Below are 23,602 nucleotides of genomic sequence, written 5' to 3'. Positions count from 1 at the left end.
AGAGATGCGTTTGATCAATGAGAAAAGACCTCATTATCAGCTAATTTACATGTGTTGAAATTGCTGAATCTTGCAGTAGTTAGTGGCGGTGGTCTCATCATGTCAGCACAGGCACACCCCTATTCACTCTACCGCACACAGTACACATTGTGAAACACACACACACATACATACTGCATATCCCATATCTATCTCTGTGCTGTCACAACATCCCCAATGTCTGTTTTATCCTGCTCACATAATTCATGGATAATTATGCTCAGTCAGCAGTGCTAAACATTAGTTTCACATTTCACATAGCCTTAAGTAAATCTATGTTAGTGCAAAAACTGTTCTATAAGCAGCTTTCTCTAAGTTTGTAGGAATGAGTAACATCCATTCCTAATTTTGTCTCACCATTAGTTTACTCTTGCCTTGAGTTCTTGTGCTATGAGGTTTTCAGAAATGCCTATTGTTCCCTGTCTCTCCTCTTTGCACTTATTGCTCCCCAAGAGAGGCAGTCCAACCCTCTCCTCCCTTGGTGGCTCCTTCAGCTCAAAGAGTGGAAATTGATCATAGGTCATCAGGGTCATGTTCAGAGCTTTACCCCTCTGTATCATGGAGCCAACCCAATGAGGTCAGCATTTAGAGTACAAATGCTAGATTCCGAGATCCATCAACGAGGATACACGCTCCCACTAAACTGCTGTATACCCCAGGGCCAGCACCCAAATGTAGGTATTACTCACAATGCATATCACTACCACCTTTGAATAGTCACCACAGGATTGATCTCATCAGGTGCCAGCTGACTATAAGTGATGCTGGTGTCCAGGATGTGGAATGCTCAGGAAGTCTGAATAAATGAAGTATGAGCCTTATTAATACATTCACAGCCACTGATGTATCTCAATTTCTGTACTGAGTACCATAGAAACTAGAATTGTGTTTAAATGAAAACATTTCAAGTTCTGACATTTTAGCTTTTCCATCCAATGAGCCCATTTACTTAGCTGTATAACTGCCGAAGTAAAATGAACAATGCTATTGTACTGTAGCCACAGCCTTGAGTATGTTACTAAGTATTTATAACAAGCCTGCCTTTTAAAGTGATACCCCTACTACGTGCATCTACTGACACACTATGCTGTATCCATGCAACTGTGTTTTTCATATTATATCCCAAAGACGTGCTGTAGGTGGATTGGACATTCCAAATTGGCCCTAGGCTTGAGTGCGTGCATGTGTGTGTGTGTGTGTGTCTTCTGTGGAAGGGTGGGCACCAGGCTGGTAACTCGGCACTTTAAACTCCACTGCCAATCATTAGCAGACAGGTGATCTACTTTGACAACCCCTAACCGGGAAAAGCCAAAAGAAGACTGCAGTACTGCCTTTCATCTGACATGACAACAATAAACTCTGCAATCAGGAAAATTGCTTTATTAATTTTAGAAAATACAATAAAACTGATAAATTGTGCTATAATAAATGTATGTATTTTGCTGAAGACTGATCCACTAAACCTAGTGAAAAGCCAAAGCATTTCAGTTAAATAAGCTTCTAGTTGCATTTAAACAAAAACAAAGAGTAAGGAAGTATAGTCAGTATATTCAAGAATATTCATAGGAAACATTAAACCAAACAGCATCAATAAAATAAAAAGCACACAAAGGAAAATATCTTTGGGTATATCTATTCTAACAGCAGCTGACACTGATTGTGATAAACTCCATGATATTCAACAGAAGAAAAGATGGATAGCCAGTCTTTATGATACTGCAGTAAACAGCTGCTAACTAAAGAATGAAAGCACAGAATCTAAGGTTTATTGGATATATGACTGTATGGTAGCCCCAGATGACAAGTTTAAAGATGTAAAAAGAAAGCCAAATTGTCATGTTCAGCAAAGGAAAATATGCAACTTGAAATTTCTAACCCTAGAAGTTCTGTGGTGGAGGAACATGAGGCCAAACTGATCCATTATGGTAGTTATGAAGCCCAGGAAAGGAGTTGTGAATTTTCTAGCATAGCCAAAGTGGGGGAAACACCGACAACATAGGTTCATAGGTTCATACTAGGCTATCTGCCCTAGGCTTTCACCACCCATTTTAAATTTATTTTGCTATGCCCTTTTTCGAGGTTAGTATACTGTGCCTCTGTCTAACAGTGACACAGAAGTGATACCCGGGGTAAACCTACGATCTCCCATCCACTCATCAAGATTCCTCTTGAAGAGAGTCAATGAGGGACTCTACCTAACCTAGACTGGGATTTTATTCCAGAGTGAAGGGAGCCTCTGGGTTATGAATCTGTCCCTCCAGCATGTCCTATTTATTTCAGTGCTGAGGTTCAAGTCTCTTGAGCGCGTAGCTCAATGGGATTTGGATTTTCTGAGGTGCAGCATGTCCATTAATTCCGGGTTGGACATGGCTTTATACGTCAGGCACAGATCGCCTCTGAACAGGCGGTATGCCACTGAGTAGAGCTGGAGTTTCTTTAACCAGGCAGCATATGGCATCTATTTGAGCCCTTTGATCCTCTTGGTGAGGTACTTTTGGGGTCTTTCCAGTTGCTGCAGGTGTCTGGTAAGGTACATCCCAAAAGGGGCATTGTACTCAATTATGGGCCTGATGAGGGATGAGTAAAGAAGCACGATGACCTCCCCTGATCTAGATGTGAATCCCTTCATGATTAGGTGGGCTATATAAAATGTTTTTCTAACCACTTTGGCCACGTAGTTGTCAAATGAGAGATTGCTATCAACTTGGGTCCCAGGTCCCTAATTACTTCTTCTGTACTTAATGGATTACCACCTATGTGGTAATTTGTGGGCACTTTGTTTTTGCCAAAGGGGATGACTATACATTTTTTGGCATTTAGCTTGAGGCCATGGCTCTGGCACCAGTTGTCTGTTTCTATGAGGCCCTTTTGGAGGATGCTTGTGTCGGCTGGAGAGTCGATTATGGCACCCAGTTTGCAGTCATCTGTGAACTTGGTCAGCCACAGTCCTTCTGTGTTGGCCTGTACCTCCGAAAAATATATACCGAACAAGAGAGGTCCCAGGACTGAGCCTTGTGGGACACCACTTGTAACTGGTTTGGAGTCTGACATGGCTCCAGCAATTCTAACCATGTGGGTTCTGTCCTTGAGCCAGTTTGCAATCCATCTAGTGACATAGGGGTTTATATTTAAGCTGGTGAGCTTATCTATAATGCCTGAGTGGAGTATTGTATCGAAGGCTTTTGCGAGGTCCAGGTAGGCTGTGTGGACCACCTTCCCCTCGTCAATGGCCTTGGTGACTGTTTCAAAGAAATCAACCAGGTTTAAGAGGCAGGATCGGCCCTTAACAAAGCCGAACTGGGTAGGATCCAGTGTCTGTAGGTCCCCAATATCTTTATTTACGAGGTCCATGATGATCCTTTCCATAGCTTTGCAGACCAAGCTAGTCAGGCTTATAGGGCGATAGTTTCCAGGATCCGTTGAGGCACCACCTTTATGGAGAGGGACCACTGTTGCTGTACGGCACTCTTTGGGCACATATCCTGTAGTAAGGCTGAGATTGAACAGTAGTTTTATGTTTGGGTTTAGCTCTTCTTAGAGTTCATGTAGGACGCAGCCCGGGACACTGTCTGGTCCCACTGATGCTGTGTTTTTTGCTTTGGAGAGGGCGGCTCTTACCTGAGCAGCTGAGATGTCAGGGGGGCAGCACTCTGCTGGGATAGATATTTGCCCTTTTTAGACATACAGTTTAAGAAAATTAAGGAGAAATACATAATCAGAAAGATACAACTTTGGAATAAATTATGGACTTTGCTAGGCTGCTAGAAATTCATGTCAGAAAGATTGAATGCCAAACAAGATACATTAATAAAGCAGATGTGAAAGAGGTGTGTGATGATGAAGAAATAAAATGCTATAAATGAAAAGACCTATATGTCAATATAGATAAGGTAGAAATTAATACAGATGTTATTAAGTCAACACTCAGACAAAGCTATGTCCAGCAAAAGGAAAACGTGAAAAGAACAAAAGGAAAATCACCTGGTGCAGCTAGCTGTCTTTGACACTGCTAAACCACAGTTTCTGAGTGTGTGTGAACTGTTACACTGTGATGCTCCTCACTGGTGTCCTAATTTGCTGTATTCCTACCATTATCCACAGCCCCTCCCCCAGGTCACTATAAGTTATAGCTACTGAGCCCCTGTCCTTGCTCTCCACACCATATTTTCCTTTCTTTTTCATTGCCCGACATCTGAATATTAACAACATCTCCAAAAACTACACACTGCTTACAAACATACTGACTTCATACTATTCACCACAAACTACGCTAATATAGCAATAACCCACGCCTGGGTGTGGGTAATGCTGGATTTACCCACGGTTGGCATGGTTTGGTCCCGAGGGCGAAGCCCGAGGGACCAAACAAAGCCAATCGTGGGTAAATACAGCATTACCCACACCCAGAAGTGGGTTATTGCTATTATACCATGACATTATTTAAGAAAAGAAACTATTACTTTTCTTAAATAATGGCATAGTATAATGCCTGTTTACTGCCCTTCCGCAGATGTCTGGCATCCGGCAGTTCTGATGTACTGCGCCTGCACAGTACATCAGAGTTGTGGGCAAAAACGAGAAAGCAAGATCTCTGTTGCTTTTTTATTTCGCTATGTTAAATGGGTTTAACATAGCGAGACAGTTTTAAAATAAGCAACGGAGATGTCCGTTGCTTATTTTAAACTGTCTCGCTATGTTAAACCCATTTAACATAGCGAACAGTAAAAAAGCAACGGAGATCTTGCTTTCTGTTGCTTTTTTAAAACCTGTCTTGCTATGTTAAATGGGTTTAACATGCGAGACAGTTTAAAATAAGCAACGGAGATCTCCGTTGCTTATTTTAAAGCTGTCTCGCTATGTTAAACCCATTTAACATAGCGAGACAGTGTTTTAAAAGTAGAGTTATACTAATGGAAAAAAGTCCGGGCGACCGTACCTTTTTCCATTAGTATAACTCGATTTACAATGTGCATGCTGGCCAATCAGCGTGCACGTTTTGGGGGGGTCATGGTATAATATGACTTTGAATATTCTGCAAAGGTTCAGCCTTCATCTTCAGTTTGTCACTTAACCCTAATTCATAATTTCACAAAATACACACACACACACACACACACACACACACACACACACACACACACACACACACACACACACACACACACACACACACACACATTTAAAATACCTAGTGCAGTTGCTTATACACTGTTTCCATCACCCTAAATTTAAATGTGTGCTCAGTACCTTTTCCCAAAATATGTTTACTTAACACATTCTGCTGTATTTGTCTACATATCTCTGACTTATGTTCAATTATTCTGTGATGTTAATAACATGTAAAACATTTTTGTAATAATTATTTTATTAGATAAATAGAATTATTTAAGTATATAGTTCTAGTATGTATTTATAAATTGAGTTGAAAGTATGTCTGACTAATTGTTAAGGAACTGCTATATCTCTAAGCTAAAATGTTAATTGAATTATTGTAGAAATGATGTGATTAGTTGGCTGTGTTCACATGATTTTACTTTTGTTTTACAAAAACTGAAAGAATGTTACAGATATTTTCTGTTATTCAAAATCTTAGAAAAGTCATCTGGCAACAAATATGCAAGTACCTCTAAACCTATGATACTCTCTCGGATAAACAAAATAGCCTTAGGCCCAAATGTAGTGTTGTTATTGCCATTTCTTCCATTAAAGAACATATTAGGCCTGATTCCAAAAGACTTGCTCCCAGTGTCAGTTACCATTTACATTGAGTGCAGGCTGAGAGCAGGTGTTTCGGAAACTGCCCCCCAGTTCAAGCTTGTTTATAGACAGACCTTACACAGAAGGAAGCCACTTACACTTGTAGTTTCTGAATCATGGCAGACTTACACTGAGAACAACTCTTAGAATCTGGCCCATAATCTCAAACATGGAGCAATACTAGTGCAATCTTTCCTAATAAAAAAAAAAATTTGAAGATATTCATAATATACATCTCTTTAAACTCAAAACTTTAATTTTTCTGACTGTAATTGCTAACCTTCTTGTACGTCAAAAGGAAGTGACAAAATAATGTCACATAGGTAGTTAAGATGGTTAATAACATTAAGCTGAAAATGTACAAGATATAGTATTGCACTTGTCAGAATATGGTTATGTAATACAGTGTAAATGTGGGCTTTGTTATTTTGGTGAAAAAAAAAAGATGTTTTCAACCAGATTAAAAGTGCACTGCAGACATATTAAAAAGTAAACTAGAGAGCATCCTTTAGTAGAACATTTTTGGGATTTTCATAATGGAGATGATAAAGATTTAAAGGCTAAGGTTGTATACTATTATAAAACACTGAATGTATAATGAACATTGTTTTATTTTACAGTACAATACAACACAATGCATCCTTATGCTCTGAACAAACATTTCAATTGGAATTATATAGTTAATTAACACAATGCTCTTGCTGGCTTATTATTTTATTGGAGATATATTTTTTTGTTTGATGTGATGATATTATGAACTTTCTGACTTTATTTTGGTGCTTCCTTTTTAAGCCTGTGATGCTGAGGCTATAGAAGGTTAATAAAAGTTTTTATTTCAGGAAGTTATAGTTGCAGTGTTATTCTGTGTTTTTTTTTTTAAATGTCTGTAATTGGTTCAAAAATTACCTAACATAGAGAAGCTTTACTATTTCATCTCATCAGGCCCTGTTCTATGCAGGAACACTACCTAAAGGGGTACCACAAGGCATTATTTTTAGCCCTCTTCTCTTGTCTTTATTTATGAATGATCTTGTAGATTTACATCATTTAAATTTGCACTTATATGCAGATAATAAAGTACTAACAAGCTCCCATAACAAAATCTCATCACTGCAAGAACTGTTCAAACCAGACATTAAATTGCTATGGAACTAGCTATACTCTAGTAAACTCACCATCAGTGCCTAGAAAACCAGTATCACCCCTCTTGGCACAATAAAACAATTTCACAGTGCCTCTTATCACAATGGCTCATCACTTACCCCAGTAAAACAGCAAAAATATGTAGGTGTAGTAATAGACCAAATTGTATATATTTTACATACTTCACTTACATGTAGTTATTCTTTCTCATCCCGAGATCCCTCATTTTACACAAAAAAAAAGAGGAAGAAAACTTTTATCTTTCCTAATCTCAATGACATGAAGATCAACCTTAGTCTTCAAATCGCTAACATATAAGCTTCTAAATTAATCCTACTGTCCCCAAAAGGCATACAATCCAATCTTGGTCTCTTATAAGCCAAGAAGCCTTACAACTTATCAGATCCCCATTATCTATTTTTGTGACATTGGAAATATATAGTGTCTCACTCAGTTTTGCAAACATCTTAGACTTTACTTACAAGAACAAACAAAATGACAATGCTTCAATGACAGTAATCAACATTCACTTCTTCTGATATCCTTTGTGCGTCTCATTACAGTAGAAAAGAAAAATCAATCTTCCTTCTTTTAACAATGCATTTAATATGTGCTGTTCTTATTATAAGTTGTTATACCAGTGTAGTTAATATGTATACCTTTTTTTGTAACATCGTATATTATTTTATGTTTATTGTTCTCACTTACCATATACGGGGCGGCTGCGGTGGTGTGGCGGTTAGGGTTGCCACCTCACAGCAAATGAGCCAGTAGGTTCATAGGTGATTACTAAGCTTACTATTCCAAGAGGCCTTTTACAGCTTGGTGTAATCATTGATAATCAACTAAAGTTTGATCTCCACATACAACGTAACATTAAGAAAACCCATCAGAAACTTGGCACATTATATAGAAATAAACACATCCTCACCTCATCTTCCAAAGTCACCCTCACCAAAACTTTCCTTCTCCCCTCACTTATGTATGGAGCATCAGTATTTACCACTGTACAGGGTGCTTCAGATCCAAAATAGAACAGTGCTATAAGAAGATAGCTAAGTTTGCCACCAACTCAAAAACCCATCACTGTCTGGCTCTAAAAAATTAAAGTGGATAGAATTCCCTAACTACTTACTTTATACCCAACTTATAACATTCCATAACATAGTTGTGCAGATAAATATAGTGAATTTCTATGTGCAGAGTTAATTTAACCACTGTAGTAAAGCTTAATTCACCATATACGCTTAAGCCTACAAAGCGTTGTGCATGGGGGACTGTAACAAGCAGTTTTACTGCCATGGAAGTGATAATAAATTGTTATTGCCCTATTCAATGTGCAGAGTTAATTTAAGCACTGTATTATCACTTAATTCACCACATACGCTTAAGCCAACATAGCGTTGTGCATGTGGGACTGTAAGAAGCGATTCCACTGCTGTGGAACTGAAAATAACTTTTGGTATTGCCCTACTCTATGTGTGGTGTTAATTTAACCACTAAAGTAATGCTTAGTACCTAAATAACACCTTTAACTATAGCAACTGCATGTCTCCATTTCCTATGTTTAATTAATACTAAAGGACAGTACAAAGTGTATTTCTGCAACCGTTCAACAGAATCTGTGCCAGTTCTTTTGTATAGGCTTAAACCTTGATAGTGACTCACTTGTAGACTATTGCAGTACTACCTGAATACTTCTGTCTGTTTATTTTAACTATTCTTAGACTAGGTTCCTTTAAAGTGTTGTGTTCTGACCCTGTATAAGTTGTTTGTTGGTGTATTATCTTTAAAAGCAAATGCAGCTCTGCTTATCCTAGCTATTTGTCTGTGTTATGAAGGTGTTTTAGAATTCCTAGTAGTACCTGATAAATACTGGAATCATTATATGTTTTGATAAACAAATAGAGTATTGTGATTTCCTGCTGAGGTAAAACATGCAACTGTGTCTGTGAAAACTCTTTGCTTGTGCTCTCTAGTTCACGTATTGTTTGCCTCACTACCTTTTTCTCTCTTTCTACATGTACCAGCCTTGTGTTCCTGCACTAGACCACCTGAATATACCCTGCTGGATGCCTAAGAAAACTAGTCCAAAGTTAAGAATTAACCTACCAGCTCCCTGTGAGACTTTTCCTTGATAAAAGACAGTGAAAGTATGTGCTGTTATAGCTACTAGAAAAATTGTAATAATAATATTTTATAGATACTGCTAGGTTAGGCAAGCTTCCCAGTCAGGTTAGCCAGCAGCCAAACCCCCTCCCCATTTAGCATTTTAAATAACCCTTACTTCCAGCTTATACCCTCTTTATTTCAAACCAGTTTATCTCCCCCTTCTCCCTTAGCCTGATATCCCCTTTAGGAGACCTATTTGCTGCAATAAAGTGACTGACCAATAGGTGGCGCCTTAGTATAAGCTTTCTGTCTGTTCATTTCTTCACCTATTCTTAACCATATCTCCCTAACTTTGTTCCCAGTTTTCTTCTGACTTACTGTTTTACTGTCTCTCTTTTGTCCTAAGATATCTTTAATCACATTCTACTCCTCTAACATCCTAAGTCTATTCTTCCTAGCCCTTAACTTTCTTTTACATTCTCTTACTCTCAGACTTACCTGCAGACTTTCATACTTTACTGCTTGTCATCCTCGACAGTCTACTCTCTTGTCTCTACCTGCTCTGTTCGCCCTCGAGCTCACTCTGCTCCCCTACCCTGCCCCCAATTCCCACCCGCCCCCCCAGTGCTCCTACATTTATTCCTCTAAAGCCACACCCCCATTACATCTACTCCAATCAAGCAGATCATATCATTACCACTCCCAACCCCCCTTATCACAACACACCCACTGTTACCTTACCTCCCACCCCTCCTTGTTACAACACCCCACCTGTTGATATATCTCCTAACCTGCTTACAAAAGCCTACTTCCCATTCTTCTCCCACTTCTCAATCCAATATAATGTCTATATCAACCATCCCATACCAATTCCAACTATTACTCTTGCTCTCACTCTTACCTCCTCTAACCACTGACTATCTCCTAACCTCCTATGAACAACCACTATACTCTATCCTTCTCTTCCCCTCCAAACACACTTCAACACCACCATTAGCTATCTCTCCAAACTTCCTAAACTTCATATCCAAACCCAGCTACCTACTAGCCAAATATCATAGACTAGCACACATTAAGTATACCAACCTAAATACTAGAAAATTATTTGAATATTATTGTAAGCCTCTCCATCCTAAACACATAACACACCTCCACTCCTTACTAGACGGGGACATTCATCCTAACCCTAGCCCAAGCTATACCCTTACCACTGCAAACTGCAACCTGAATAAAACTAGTACCCTAGCACCTACCAAGCCTTCCAACTCACTCCCTATAGCACATCTCAATATATGCAGAATTAGCAATAAAATTGCTCAACTACATGCCCTCCTAGATGTCCACCTATTTGACATCCTATGTTTATCTGAAACTTGGTTAAAACCTACTGTTAAGGACAATGAAGTCACCCCACCTGGTTACAATATCATTAGACTAGACCACACAGCCAAAAAGGGAGGAGGGGTAGCAATCCTCTATAAAGCAGAGCTAGAAGTTAGCACTGTAAATCTTAGTCCACCTTTAGACAATAGTGCTGAAATACTTATCTCTAAATTTCAGGTCAACTCATGTAAAGCCATAAATATTATCTGTATATATCTTCCTCCAGGAAATAACATTAATACACATGAAAATATCCTTAACTGGCTTTCTATTAATCTCCCACAAGAAATCATAGTCCTAGGAGACTTTAATATCAACTGGAAGTCCTGTAGTAATACACACCCCACCACCCATATTAACCTATATGGCTTCTCACAAACTATTAACTCCCCTACCAGAACTAATAGACCCAACAACAAAGAAAGTACCTTGGACTGGATACTTACTAATAATCCTCATCAAACTTACAAAGTAGAAACCCTTCCAGATGACCTAAGTGACCATTCACTAACTTATACTATCAGACATAAAACCAACCTAACACTTTCAGAACAGTATGCACCAAAAAGCAATTTAACCCAGAACTTTTCCAAACAGAACTCAGGTAATGTAATTGGTCACCATTAAAATCTCTCCCACTCAATGAAGCAGTATAATACTTCAATTCCACATTCTTAGCCATCCTGGACCACCACGCCTCAACACACTCTGTTAGAAATAAAGCTAAACCAGCCCCTTGGCTCTCTAATACTACTAGGCAAAAAATCCTTCTCAGAAACATATTCTGGGCAATGGCATACTACTAAAAATCCTACAGATCACCAAACCTTTAGGCAACATAGAAATAATACAAAAAAAGCCATCCTGTTAGACAAAAAGAACTTTTACCTCCAATTACAGCAAACCTACCACAAGGAACCACAAAAGTTTTGGACTAGCATTAACAAACTTCTATACCCAGGTCAATCTATCACTCCCAACCCACTAGGCTCTAACCCAGAGAATCCCACACATACTGCAAATGCCTTCAATTCTTTCTTCACAGACACCATCCAAACTCTTGCTGACCATCTATCTCCTGATACCTCAAATCTGCCTACTTCTACTACAAACCCATTCCCATCATTTCATTTACAACAAGTGTCTACTTCCTTTATTTGCTCTCTTCTCCAAAAATTAAAACCTACCACTCCCTCAGCTGACCAACTCCTGGCAGAATTCCTGCAAAAAGAAGCTAAAGCCATTGCCTTTCCCATTTCCATTCTGATCAATAGAACCATAAGTGAAGGAACTATCCCATCAATCTGGAAAATTTCTCATATCATCCTACTACATAAAGGTGGGAGCTCCAATGACTTCTCTAACTTTCATCCTATAGCTCTACTATCTCCTCTTGCAAAAATAATGGAGAAGTGCATCCATAAGCAACTACTTAACCACCTTCTCCATAACAACTTACTTGCCAACTGTCAATATGGATTCAGACCTTTCCACAGTACCATCACTGCCCTGCTATCCTTCACAGACTGCATCAACAAAAACCGTAACAAAAATATTCTTTCCTCTGCAGTCTTCATTGATTTATCTAAAGCTTTTGATATGGTTAATCACCAACTCCTTTTACACATACTGAAATCCCTTTCACTCAATCCTCTAGCAATGAATTGGTTCAAATTGTACCTAGAAAACAGACAACAGGCTGTACTCTGGCAAAATAAACTATCCAATCACTTTCCCATTTCCCTTGGTGTTCCGTAGGGCTCCATATTAGGCCCACTCTTATATTCCATTTATATTAATGACCTTCAATCAGCAATTCCACACACCACCTGTATTCAATATGCAGATGACTCTACTATAATCTGTTCAGCCACTTCTCAAACTGAACTTCAGTCTCTTACCCAAAAAGCATTCAATACCGTAGAACAATGGTTCTCAAACCACTGCCTCCTCCTAAACCCCCAAAAAACTAAACTGTTACTCTTCACACAAACCCGAAAGTCCACCCCTATACATTTCACACTCACATCTAATGATGGTACTCTTATTTCGCCCGACCTAACCATTAAACTCTTAGGAATAACAATAGATAACCTCAACTTTGATACTCGTATAAACAGCACAATAAAATCAGTCAACAAAAAACTGGGATCCCTTTATAGAATCAAACCCTTTCTTACACTAGTAGCTAGGACCGCTATAGCCAGAACTCACTTAATCTCTACTCTACTCTACACAATGCTTCACCTATATACACTAATCTTTCTAAAAACAACCTCAACAAACTGGCAACATCCTATAATAATATTGCTAGATTTACTACAGACTCTCCTTTCAGAACTCATCACTGTCTTAATCTAAAACAATTAGACTGGCTTGAATTTCCTAACCAGCTTCAATTTCACCAGCTTGCTATAACCCCCAAGACCCTGTATCAACCCACCAACACTCCAGTACTCTCTAGCCTTATTACCCCTTACAATAATCTCAAGAACTTACACTCCTCAAACAAACTGCTGATGAATACTTCCAGATCGATCCAATACCTCAGCAGGTGACTCCCTGTTCTCTAATACTGTTGGAAAACTATGGAATTTACTACCCACTGAACTCATAACTCAGACTTCTCTTTCACTTTTTAAAAGGAATCTAAAAGTATTTCTCAATACAAACTGGCTATGCTCCTGTACTAACCCTGATTAACTTTTTTCCTTCACACTAATAATCACTCTACATCTTTATAATCTTACCCTTAAAGAATCAATATACCATGTTATTGCAAATAAAATGTATGTATATTGTACCCTCCCTTGTACATTACCCTTTGCTGCTTACTGCTCATGTATGCTCATTATGAGTATTGTATTTTTTAATAATAAATGTTTTTATGTAACAATAGGTGTTTTTTTTTTTTAAGTTTGGTCTGCTACGACTTTCTATATTGAATTTTGTATGTGTCTTGGAGCTTTTCTCCCCGGGCCTCTACTGAAAATGGACATGGATCCAGCTAGACTAGCCCAGTCAACAAATGTAAACTAAAATAAATAATAAAATAAATAGTCTAAAAACCCCTATTCTGCCCAGCCCTAAACAACATCATCAAGCCTTATAAACCAAACAGATCACTTAGGACCACAGGTAAAGATCTTCTCACTATATATAAACCCTCTAAGTCAGCTTGACTAAGTCTCTACTCCTACTACATAGCAAAAGCCTGGAATTCTCTGTGAGAGCTACCACTAACCTACCTACCTTTAAATACACGCTGTAACAACACACAATTAACTCCTGGCTGTGCCACTGTGACAATCCAGGCTAACGTTTTTCTCCAGATTAGGCCATATGGAATCTGTTTATATTCTTATAAACTTCTTTAAAATGCAGCCTTTCTCTTGTACATATTAATAATTTTGACTAGCTTCTAAATACTCACAGTAATTTACTTTAACTTACTGTATAACGTTTTCTTTATTTGTAATTCTGTATTTATATTATGATTCTTGTAACTCTACATCACACTAAATTTTATTTGTTCTTGGTTTGTATATCTCTGTAATTTGGAGCTTATCTCCCTGACCCTCTGCTGAAAAAGTTTTTTTTTTGGCCCAGTCAGATTATATATATAAATATATATATATATATATATATATATATATATATATATATATATATATATATATATATATATATATACATATATGAAGAAAACATACCCAGGCTAAACATTGTATTAAAGACTTAATATTTTCTATGTTTCCAATTGCATGTACAAATGACTGCTTAGAAACTCATAACTTCAATAAAATGCTAGTATTGAAACAACAAAGCGGCTTAATTTATTGGCATCCATTCATTAATGTTACTGATACACACACACACACACACAAATATATATATATATATATATATATGTGTGTGTGTGTGCATGTATACTGTTGAAAGTTTAAGGTCCAAATACAATCAAGATTCTGATAATTGGTTAATTTCACAAATATTTCGAGACTTTGTGAACACAGAAATTAATAAGATATTTAACCTAGAAATAGGTCCCTCAGTATTGGATCAGATGATGACTTATAAGCCAACATTTTTCATTTATATATGTGTCTCTACCTAATGGCCTAGGTTGTGACAGAAAAGAGTCCAGCTTACCAACACGGTTAACAAACTTCAACAGATACACTAATAAACCTTTGTGAGACTATACAAAAGTAACAACAGAAATAATAAACCATAATTAAGAGATAAAAAATATGATGATGTGGTACAAATAGACAGAATATAAGGTCTTATATACATAATGTGTTAAGCAGCAGGAAAAATGGAGAAAACATGGAAATGACAAAGAGGAACATGTGTATTACTGAGAGATAGGGATGCTAGTAGTACAGATGTATGGATAATGGCCTAGATGATGAACACTGAGGCAAGAATGGTGAAAGACTCGAATGAATCTTCTAACATATTAACAAAAGTAATTTGCAGAAATGTAAGGCTACAGTCCAAGTTTCCAAAAGCAAATAAAAGGAAATACACTTACAGATTAAAAGTACTTTTCCCCATGAAAGGACCACAGAAGAACAAAAAGCAACTAAAGCTATTTCCTAAAATTTTAATGGGCTGGGTCAACTCCACTGAGCCATTGTATAGCAAAGTCATTAGGGTAAATACAAATAACAACATAATTAGAGGCAGTAACTAAAGTAAAAGGAATACATGCCAGTTAATCAACAGCAGTGCTTAACAATCAAACAAAATGAGCGCAGCAACTTTCCATGAACCTTGTAGGTAATTTTTTGTACATTTTGAAGGGATGAAAGCCCCTGTGCAAATCCCATGTGAGAGTGAACACCCTCCCAAACTTAAATATACCTAATCTGACATTGCACAACAGTGGAGAGAAAAAAAACCTCCAACATCGGTGAAAGTTGTTTCACTCATGTATATTTGATCATTTAGAACTCAATAAAAGTGCAGTCAATCAGATGACAAGAAACCAGTAAAAGGCTTGACAAATTTTAATGAGTGTAGGAGTTTGTTTAAAGCATAAAAGAACTGAAAAATGTTCAAGTCAATTACACGTAGACTGTAATATAGTACTACATGTAGCAAAGCTACATACAATGCCTTTTCATTCCAGAAAAAAATAGTTGAGTTTTACAAGTTTGAAAAGATGTGAGTAGCAAAAATGTATCTGGTCCTTCACCATGGGTCTCATATAGTTTCACCCCAAATCAAAGAAGCCCGAAGAGGTAAGTAAATATACAGCCATGAGGATACCAAATACAGTAATACAGAGAGAGTTGAAAATGCACACACACAGACGCACACACGCATGCACGCAGGCACACACACACACACACACACACACACACACACACACACACACACACACACACACACACACACACACACACACACACACAATTCTAGTAGTAGCTGAGGAGAGGAGCAAGGGTGTTTAGCATGCTGGATTTGAGACTAGGTTACCAGCAAATCGAATTACACCCAGACAGCAGGAGCACTATTTCTTTTTATATATACATAGGGATAATGAAGTAAAAAGTGATTCTTTGTGTGAGTGTCACATAAGAGAGATAACTTATAGGTCATAAAAGGTATAAGTAATATCAGGAAGTACAGGAATGGCATAATAATCTGTGGAAAGAGAGCATCACAGCATGATGACAGAAAAAAGTGTGTTTAATAGGTGGAGAAAAAATATCTGACCATGAACAGAGGGGGAAAAAAAGAAAAAAAAATATATATATATAGTTAGCTAGAGAGATATGTAATATAACAGCACCTGAATTTGACAGTTTCATGTTCCCAGTCAAGGAGATATTGTCTAAAACTGGTAAAGCAAATGCCATACATGATATATTACAACCTACAAGAACCAAAGTGATAAAAAGATTGCTATGAATATTCAAATAAAGCTTATGATTTTTACAAAAGATGTCCATTGCCATTGCTACACCCCTAAGGGAGCTTAAGTACAGAAAAGAAACATACCATGTGAATAGTAAGAAAGCCATCAGGATACCCTAGCACTTAAAGGAAGGCATAAGCACATAGATAAGCCACGTCATACTTTGAGACACAAAGTAGAAAGGTGCTACCAGTGAATGACAGCTACATATGTCTTTGAGCAATCCAATGGCAACTAAAAGATAATAACTTAGCAAATAAAAGATAAAAAGAAAGTAAAAATAATGGAAAATATATTCCTAGACTGAGAAAGAAGCGCTAATGATAGCATGTGTCTGTGATCATTTTCACACTTATCCTTTTGGCAAGTTTACACTAATCACAGATCACACACAATTAGAGACAGTGTTTAACAACCCATCATTTAAACAAGGTTTACTATGGAAAGGTGATCACTGAAGTTGCATCCTTTTCTGTTTAAAGTGCAATACAGTAAAGGGAAAGGAAGACCATTGCTGTTTACTTAAAAACCAGAGCATAATGAAGCCAGGAAAAAAGGATATCCTTCTTTGGTGCAAGCTGCTGGTGGGGGGTATGATTGGCAGCACTATCACTGATTTATGACCCCCTCATGCATGTTAGTGTTCTCAGCCACATATTAATGAGGACTGCATTCATTGGATTGGTAGGACGTCAACATAAACTTCAAAACTTCAACTTTTCACTTTTATTTAGCTGCTTTTATCAAAACACTGGATTCAAAAGGGATGTAATCCAGGTAAACAAACAATGCAAATATAAATAAGATCAGATAAAACATCGAAACAAGGATAAGATCACCTAAAATGGTTAATAAACTTAGTAAAAGCAGCTAAATAAAATATATAAGTAAGTCATCTCACAACATCAAATGCAAGGTCAAATAAATGAGTTTTAAGAAATGTGCGGAAACTGGGCAAGGTAGGGAAATTAAAAGCCATCAAAGCAGTAGATGCCACAGGTATGTCACTTGAAAGGCAAAAGAATAGGAACCAGAGGTTTCTAAATGGACCTGTGGAACTATTTGCGCCCCTGGGAGGTTGAGACAAGATTTGAGAAGGCATTATGGTATCCCAAGCTTATTCCAATTAGAGAGGAACCAAGTTGTAAATGGGCAAGTACACTAACATACAGAGTTTTAAAAATAATGCGGGTCTTGAAAGACACGTATAGTGTTGGTATTTGAAAGTACCAGTAAGCAGCCTGCCCATGGTATTCTGCATTAGCACAAAGTAGTCAGTCTCAGAGTGAGGGGGTCTCAGTAGAAGGCATTAAAGTAGTCAAGGAGGAAGAGACCAGGGCATGAATGACTGCTAGAGGTCAGATTGATAGAATTATGTGGTGAGGAATATCACACCTGTGGCAGCCTACACATATCATTCCATTCCAAAATGTTTTCTGAAAAATTATCTTAAAAAGCGTAAGATAAACAAATATAAATATTTTGTGAACAATAAAAACTATTAGAATTGTACAAATAGCAATATTATTGGTAAGGAACATTGTTTACACTGTTAGTGCATTCATAATCTGTCAGTATTGAAGTGACACCCCTACCCCATGTGCAAAAACAGGAAAAAGGGGATGTGGATGGATGGATGAATGGCTGTTATAATGCACACAACCCAGGATTATATTTTGTTAAACTTTCACAAACAGATTGCCCTATCTTGAAAACTGTACAACCTGGATATATATTTTTAAAATGCTTTTGTTAACCAGACATACGCTTTCACATGACAGCAATAAATCCCTGAGTGCATGTTAATGGAGATATTTACAAAGCTATGAAAACATATGCAGAATTGTATAAGTTGCAATATATAATTGCATATCTTTCAAGATGTGTAACTTACAACAGTGCAAATATCAGTGAGCATTTCCTTGACCATCTAAGGTTTCACCTGATGCTATGCAATAGTTTGTAAGTCACTTATTTTATGAAGAATTAATTATATATGGAAATACTGCTTATATTCATAATTACTAACAAAAAACAATTAGCAATATCTATCATACAGTGTTATGCATTTCATTTATTAACGTTTATTTTTCTCTGTGTTTTGTATGGTACATTTTGCTGTTTTTGTGTTCATTTGTATGGTACTGGACTTGAAACAAATCCAAAAAACTGGGCAGAAAATATTAAGTGACTGATAATACATAGCTTGTTTGATATTGATCTATTGTAGAGAAAGAGTGCCTAAAAGGGACCACTGGAGAATGTGTCTCAATTACAGGACAATGCTGAAGAAGCTAGACCCTGATTTCAACATGGAAAAAAGGCTCCAGTTCTTTCAACCCAGAAACAGCATTGTTTGTCATCTTCTGCCAGCTCCTCGGTGCCTGCACAAGAAATGCAGGTGCCTGCAAAACTGGAAAATGACAAGCGTCAGGAATGAGGAAGTGAAGAGGCATAATCCTAATGAAGTCAGTTTATCACAATAAAAGCCAGCAGTTATGACAGTAATAGTCATTGTAGTAAAACAAAGTTTTACCCGGCTATGAGTGATGTAGAATAGTAAAACAATAAAATTATTTCTTAAATCCTTGGCAGCTAATAGATTGTAAGTAATGGAAAATGCAGCATGATAAAGCAATGGCTAAAGTAATTGTCAAGTGCATTAAAACCAATAGCAGCTAGAGTAACTGATAGCAGCTAGGGCTTGCATTCAACAGAAGGTAAAAAAAATCACATCAAAAGCCAGAGCCATTGTGTGCATGCTGTGTCTCTGGGACACAGCGTGAGCGTCTGACTGTTTTGCCCGGGACACTGTGTAGGGTTATATCTTTGCCTAGGGCATAGTGTGTGTGGATTTTATTGTGTCTCAAACTATTGTTACCATCTGTCCTTTCTGTGGGAGAGTTCTGATCAGAAGAAGAAAGTGACAAATATCATGACATTTTAGCAGGAAAAAATATTTTCTGATTTTCCTGTAAAATTGCAGAAAACTATGAAACACAACTTAATATGTTAACAACCAGAATTCTACAAAATATGGACCATAACATTTTTGCAACAAATATTCCACTTTTTGTATCTAAAAGGGATTGGCCCTGTCTGAAACACAGTATGTGGCTATAATTACTTTGCCTGTGGTAGAGTATGAGTGGGTTTGCTTAGTTGCACCAGGTAAACATAAGATTTAATTGGGAGTATCTGGCTCATAGTGCATGTTTTGAGTGATTTGCCTGGTTTAATTTGTTGTGCATGGAACACAGAATGTGGGTTTGACTGAGTATGTTGGGGACACCTCATATGAGTTTAATTGCTTTGCTTAGGATAAACTGAGTATGATTCAGTGCATTAGAGGCATAGTGTGTGTTTGACAGTGTACCCGGGATACACTGAGGGTTTCATTCTAGACCCTGGCTCAAAGTGTGGGTCCTATTTGGTAGGCCTGGGACACAGTACGGGATTGACAGATTTGCTTAGGACAAAGCATGGGTTTGACTATATGTGTCAAGGACACAAGTGTGGGTTTAAGTGGCTGTATCTATTAAACAGCATAGGTTTGACTTGACTTCTTTCAGTGAGTCTGCCTAGGACAAAGTGTAGGTTTCATTTGTTATGTCAGGAACACAAAATAGGTATGTCTTGTACACATTTTATGTTTGATTGCTGTGCCTAGAACATGGTATGGGTTTGAATGGTTGTGTATAGTATATCTATAGTTGTGCTATGGACAAGACATCAAGACAATCAGGTGGGCTTGGTGCACACTCTCGCTTTACCTTGTCTGCAACACAGTGTGTATTTGGCTGTGTGCCTGGGACACAATGTGGTTTGATTAATTGTGGTTTGATTAATTGCACTAGGGCAAAATATTGTTTGATTCCATATACCTGGGACACAGCATGCTTTTGATTTTTTCAGGACATTTTGACTGGACACATTGCAGGTTTCACTATATGCCTTGGATAGACTGCAGAGTTGCTCAGTTTTCTTGACACAAAGTGAGGGTTTAAGTGTATGTGCTAGGGGTACAGTGTGAATATGACTGGGTGTGTCTGATAAATACTGAGGATCTGATTGCTTTGCCTCAGAAATAGTGTAAGTCTGATTAGTTGTGCCTGGAATGCATTATGAGCTTTCTTTGCCTGGGATGCAATATTGTTTAGTTAGGTGTGTCTTCTTTGCCGGGGATACAGTGTCGGTTTTATTAGGTGTGTGTGTAGGGTCTATATCACCAAATCAAAAAGACCGGTGTTTGAACGTCATTTACATCAGAAATGCCATTCATTGAGGTGTTTATTGTGAGATGCGGTACAGTGAAGATCGGAAAATCTGCCCTTTCCTCACCGTAGTGCGATCTCAGAGTTGGTATATATAATTAGCATGGGGTGTGGGGGGGGGCACAGCCCCCCACAAGAGCGACTTTAATAAATGGCATTTTCGATGTATATGCTGTTCGATCACCGGTCTTTTCGATGTCATGATATAGACCCATTTGTGTGTGGGGGAGGCACACAGTGTAGTCCGATTGCTTTGCCTGGGTCTCAATTTGGGCATAATGGGTTTGATTTGTCATGCCTGGGACAGAATGTGTGCAACATTTCTTTGTCATTCTTTGTGTTTTGCCACTGTTATGTCTCTACTTACACCTGGTGTCATTGTGAGCATTGTATACTCCATGATGTTCTTTCTTGTGAACACCTGTCCAATGATGACCAATCCTGACATGCTAGCGGCTATTGCATATATCAAGTGTAAGGTATCATATGTCAGGGTATCCTTTATGTCTTTGATAAGCAGCAAGGGAAAGCCATGTGCTTCATTCAATGGATAAACTGTGCTAGTACACCATAATGTAACCCCTTATGAAGCTTACTGTAATCCTAGAACAACTTTTCCTGGTAACATAGAGTGAAGAAAACTAACACACATTTAATCAAATGACAGTTTGTTTATGGCAAGCAGTAACCAGATTTTTCATTAAGGAAATGAATATACACTAATTTTCACTCTAAGAAACTGGGCTGTCTCAGAAGGCATCATTCTAGTTGTTTTTAATCATTAATTATGAATATAATATTATTTACTTGTGTATTTTGTTTTGATATGCTCCTGCCAACATCATAAAACAAAAATCCAACATCAGCAATTAGCCAGAATTCAGTTTTCCATGCTATTTTTATCAAGTATTTGGCAAGTCATTATTGCTGATTTTAGTTACGTGAATAAGAACTACTATTCTCCCTTAAGCGCTGTGTACTTGCCAACACCTAACATTATCTTTCCATATTTACAATAGCATAATTATCTCTATAGCAACAGACTATGGTATTGTCAACAGACATCATAACATGCACAGCTAAGTAGCTGAAACTGGAATCAGTAAAATTTGCACACCCAACTCATAATCCATTTTATTGCACAGATTTGTTATTGTGGCCAAGGGAATATATTCAGCAAATACTAATTATGGTTGAACTATTTATGAAAGTATATTTATGACTGTTGTTTGTAAGGCTGTACTCAGATACAGGAACACAAAGGAATTGAGTTTCTATACCCAAGTCACAGCTGAAAAGGGTCTCTGGATCAGTCTACCTACCCATTTACCAAAAATTAATCAATAAATGAATAAATACTTTCTTCACAAGAAATGAGCTTTAGCATTTCTTTGCAGTAGCTCAGGCACTAAAGTTCTTAAATTAGTCATTTATTACCAAGATTTACAATTTTAACTCCAAATCAGAAGTTTCTATAAAAAAGTTGACATGTCTATAAACGACAGTCCTATTAAAAACTTCAGTATTTCTAAGAATGGAAGAATGGACTGCACTTTAATAGAGTGACTCTTCAAACCAAGGTTGCTATCCTTTTTATTTTGTTCTCTGATGAAGCTACTTTGTTTTTAGTGGCGAAAACGCTAAACAATTTTTTTTTTTTTTTTTTTTTTTTTTTTTTATAAATAAACCAGTGTTAAGTCATTCTGGTTTGGTCTTTTCGATTTACTGGATACCTGTGCCTATTTTTATCTACAGTTTTTTTTTTGTTCTAGTATATCCTGCAAAACTGGCTGTATTTAAGTTGGAAAAAAGACTTATTACGTTAGAAGTGTAATTTCAAAACAGTGAATGCAGTCAAGGTGAAGAAACTAGAATAGGCAATATAAACATTTATTCATGAATTTGACATTCAGTGCTAATAGGCTCAAAATACTTTGGTGATGAGTATAAATTATGAATATGTAGCAAAATTCTGTACAGATCTGTTGCAGAGGTGTTGTGCAAGAACCATTTTTTTGGGAATGGCAGATTGTAGCTTGTACATAAAAAAGGTATAAAAGCTGGAGTTAGACAGTGTTTTGGAAAACTGACATTCTGTAAGGTATAGATAAAGGTACAAAAAGCTGTCTCCTGTCAGATAAGAGGCATGGTTTGTGAAGAATGTTTCCACCAGAGTGTGTTCATTAAATTCAGTCAGTGCAGGAAAAAAATTTTGCTAGTTCACTTTTAGAACCAATTGTTCACAAATCTGAACTACCTCAAGAACTTTTTAAATACTCATACATACACACAAAGCATTTCTTTCATTCGAACACTGGATGGTGTGTATATATTGTACCCTATAAAGCAAACTATTGATGTTTGGCAAATATACAATCAGAAATGCAATGCATTAAAGGCAGATATGGCAAGTATTCATTATTTTTGTTAATATTTTCAGATAACTCAACTTACAAGCTGACCTTACATAAGTCTGGTCATATGTCAATGACCAAGACAATAAAGCTTCAAATTAGTGAGGTCAGTGCTGTCCGCACTTCTCCAGACCATAAAAGAAGATATGTAATTTTCTCTGAGTGGACTTATCTCTTAACCTGGTGGGCCTTTTAGTGTTTCATAAGTTTGGTCATATTGTTTTGGAATTTTGTCTCAGGGGATGAAACAAAACCACAATTGACTGTAGCCAGAGATGGATAAGCAATACTATGTAACTTTCCCTAATATCATTGTAACCATATTGAGTGCTTATAACTGGAAAAGAGGTTTTGTTTTTTGAAAGGGTATTCCTAAAGTCTACTGAAGAACAGTACAGCAATAGCTATTTCATCAGGGTAGATAGGTTGAAATGGCATTTCACCCTGGATTTTATAACTTGCCCCAATATCTGTTAACTGAAGGGCTAGTTAAATGACTTAGGGGGTTCAAGAGGAATAGCATCCTGGGTGTGGGGGCTATGCCATCT

Source organism: Protopterus annectens, chromosome 16.part0 (assembly GCF_019279795.1).
Source record: "Protopterus annectens isolate FY-2018-M chromosome 16.part0, PAN1.0, whole genome shotgun sequence".
NCBI lineage: Eukaryota > Metazoa > Chordata > Ceratodontiformes > Protopteridae > Protopterus > Protopterus annectens.
The sequence above is the reverse complement of the archived record's forward strand: the minus strand, read 5'-3'. Positions refer to the sequence as shown.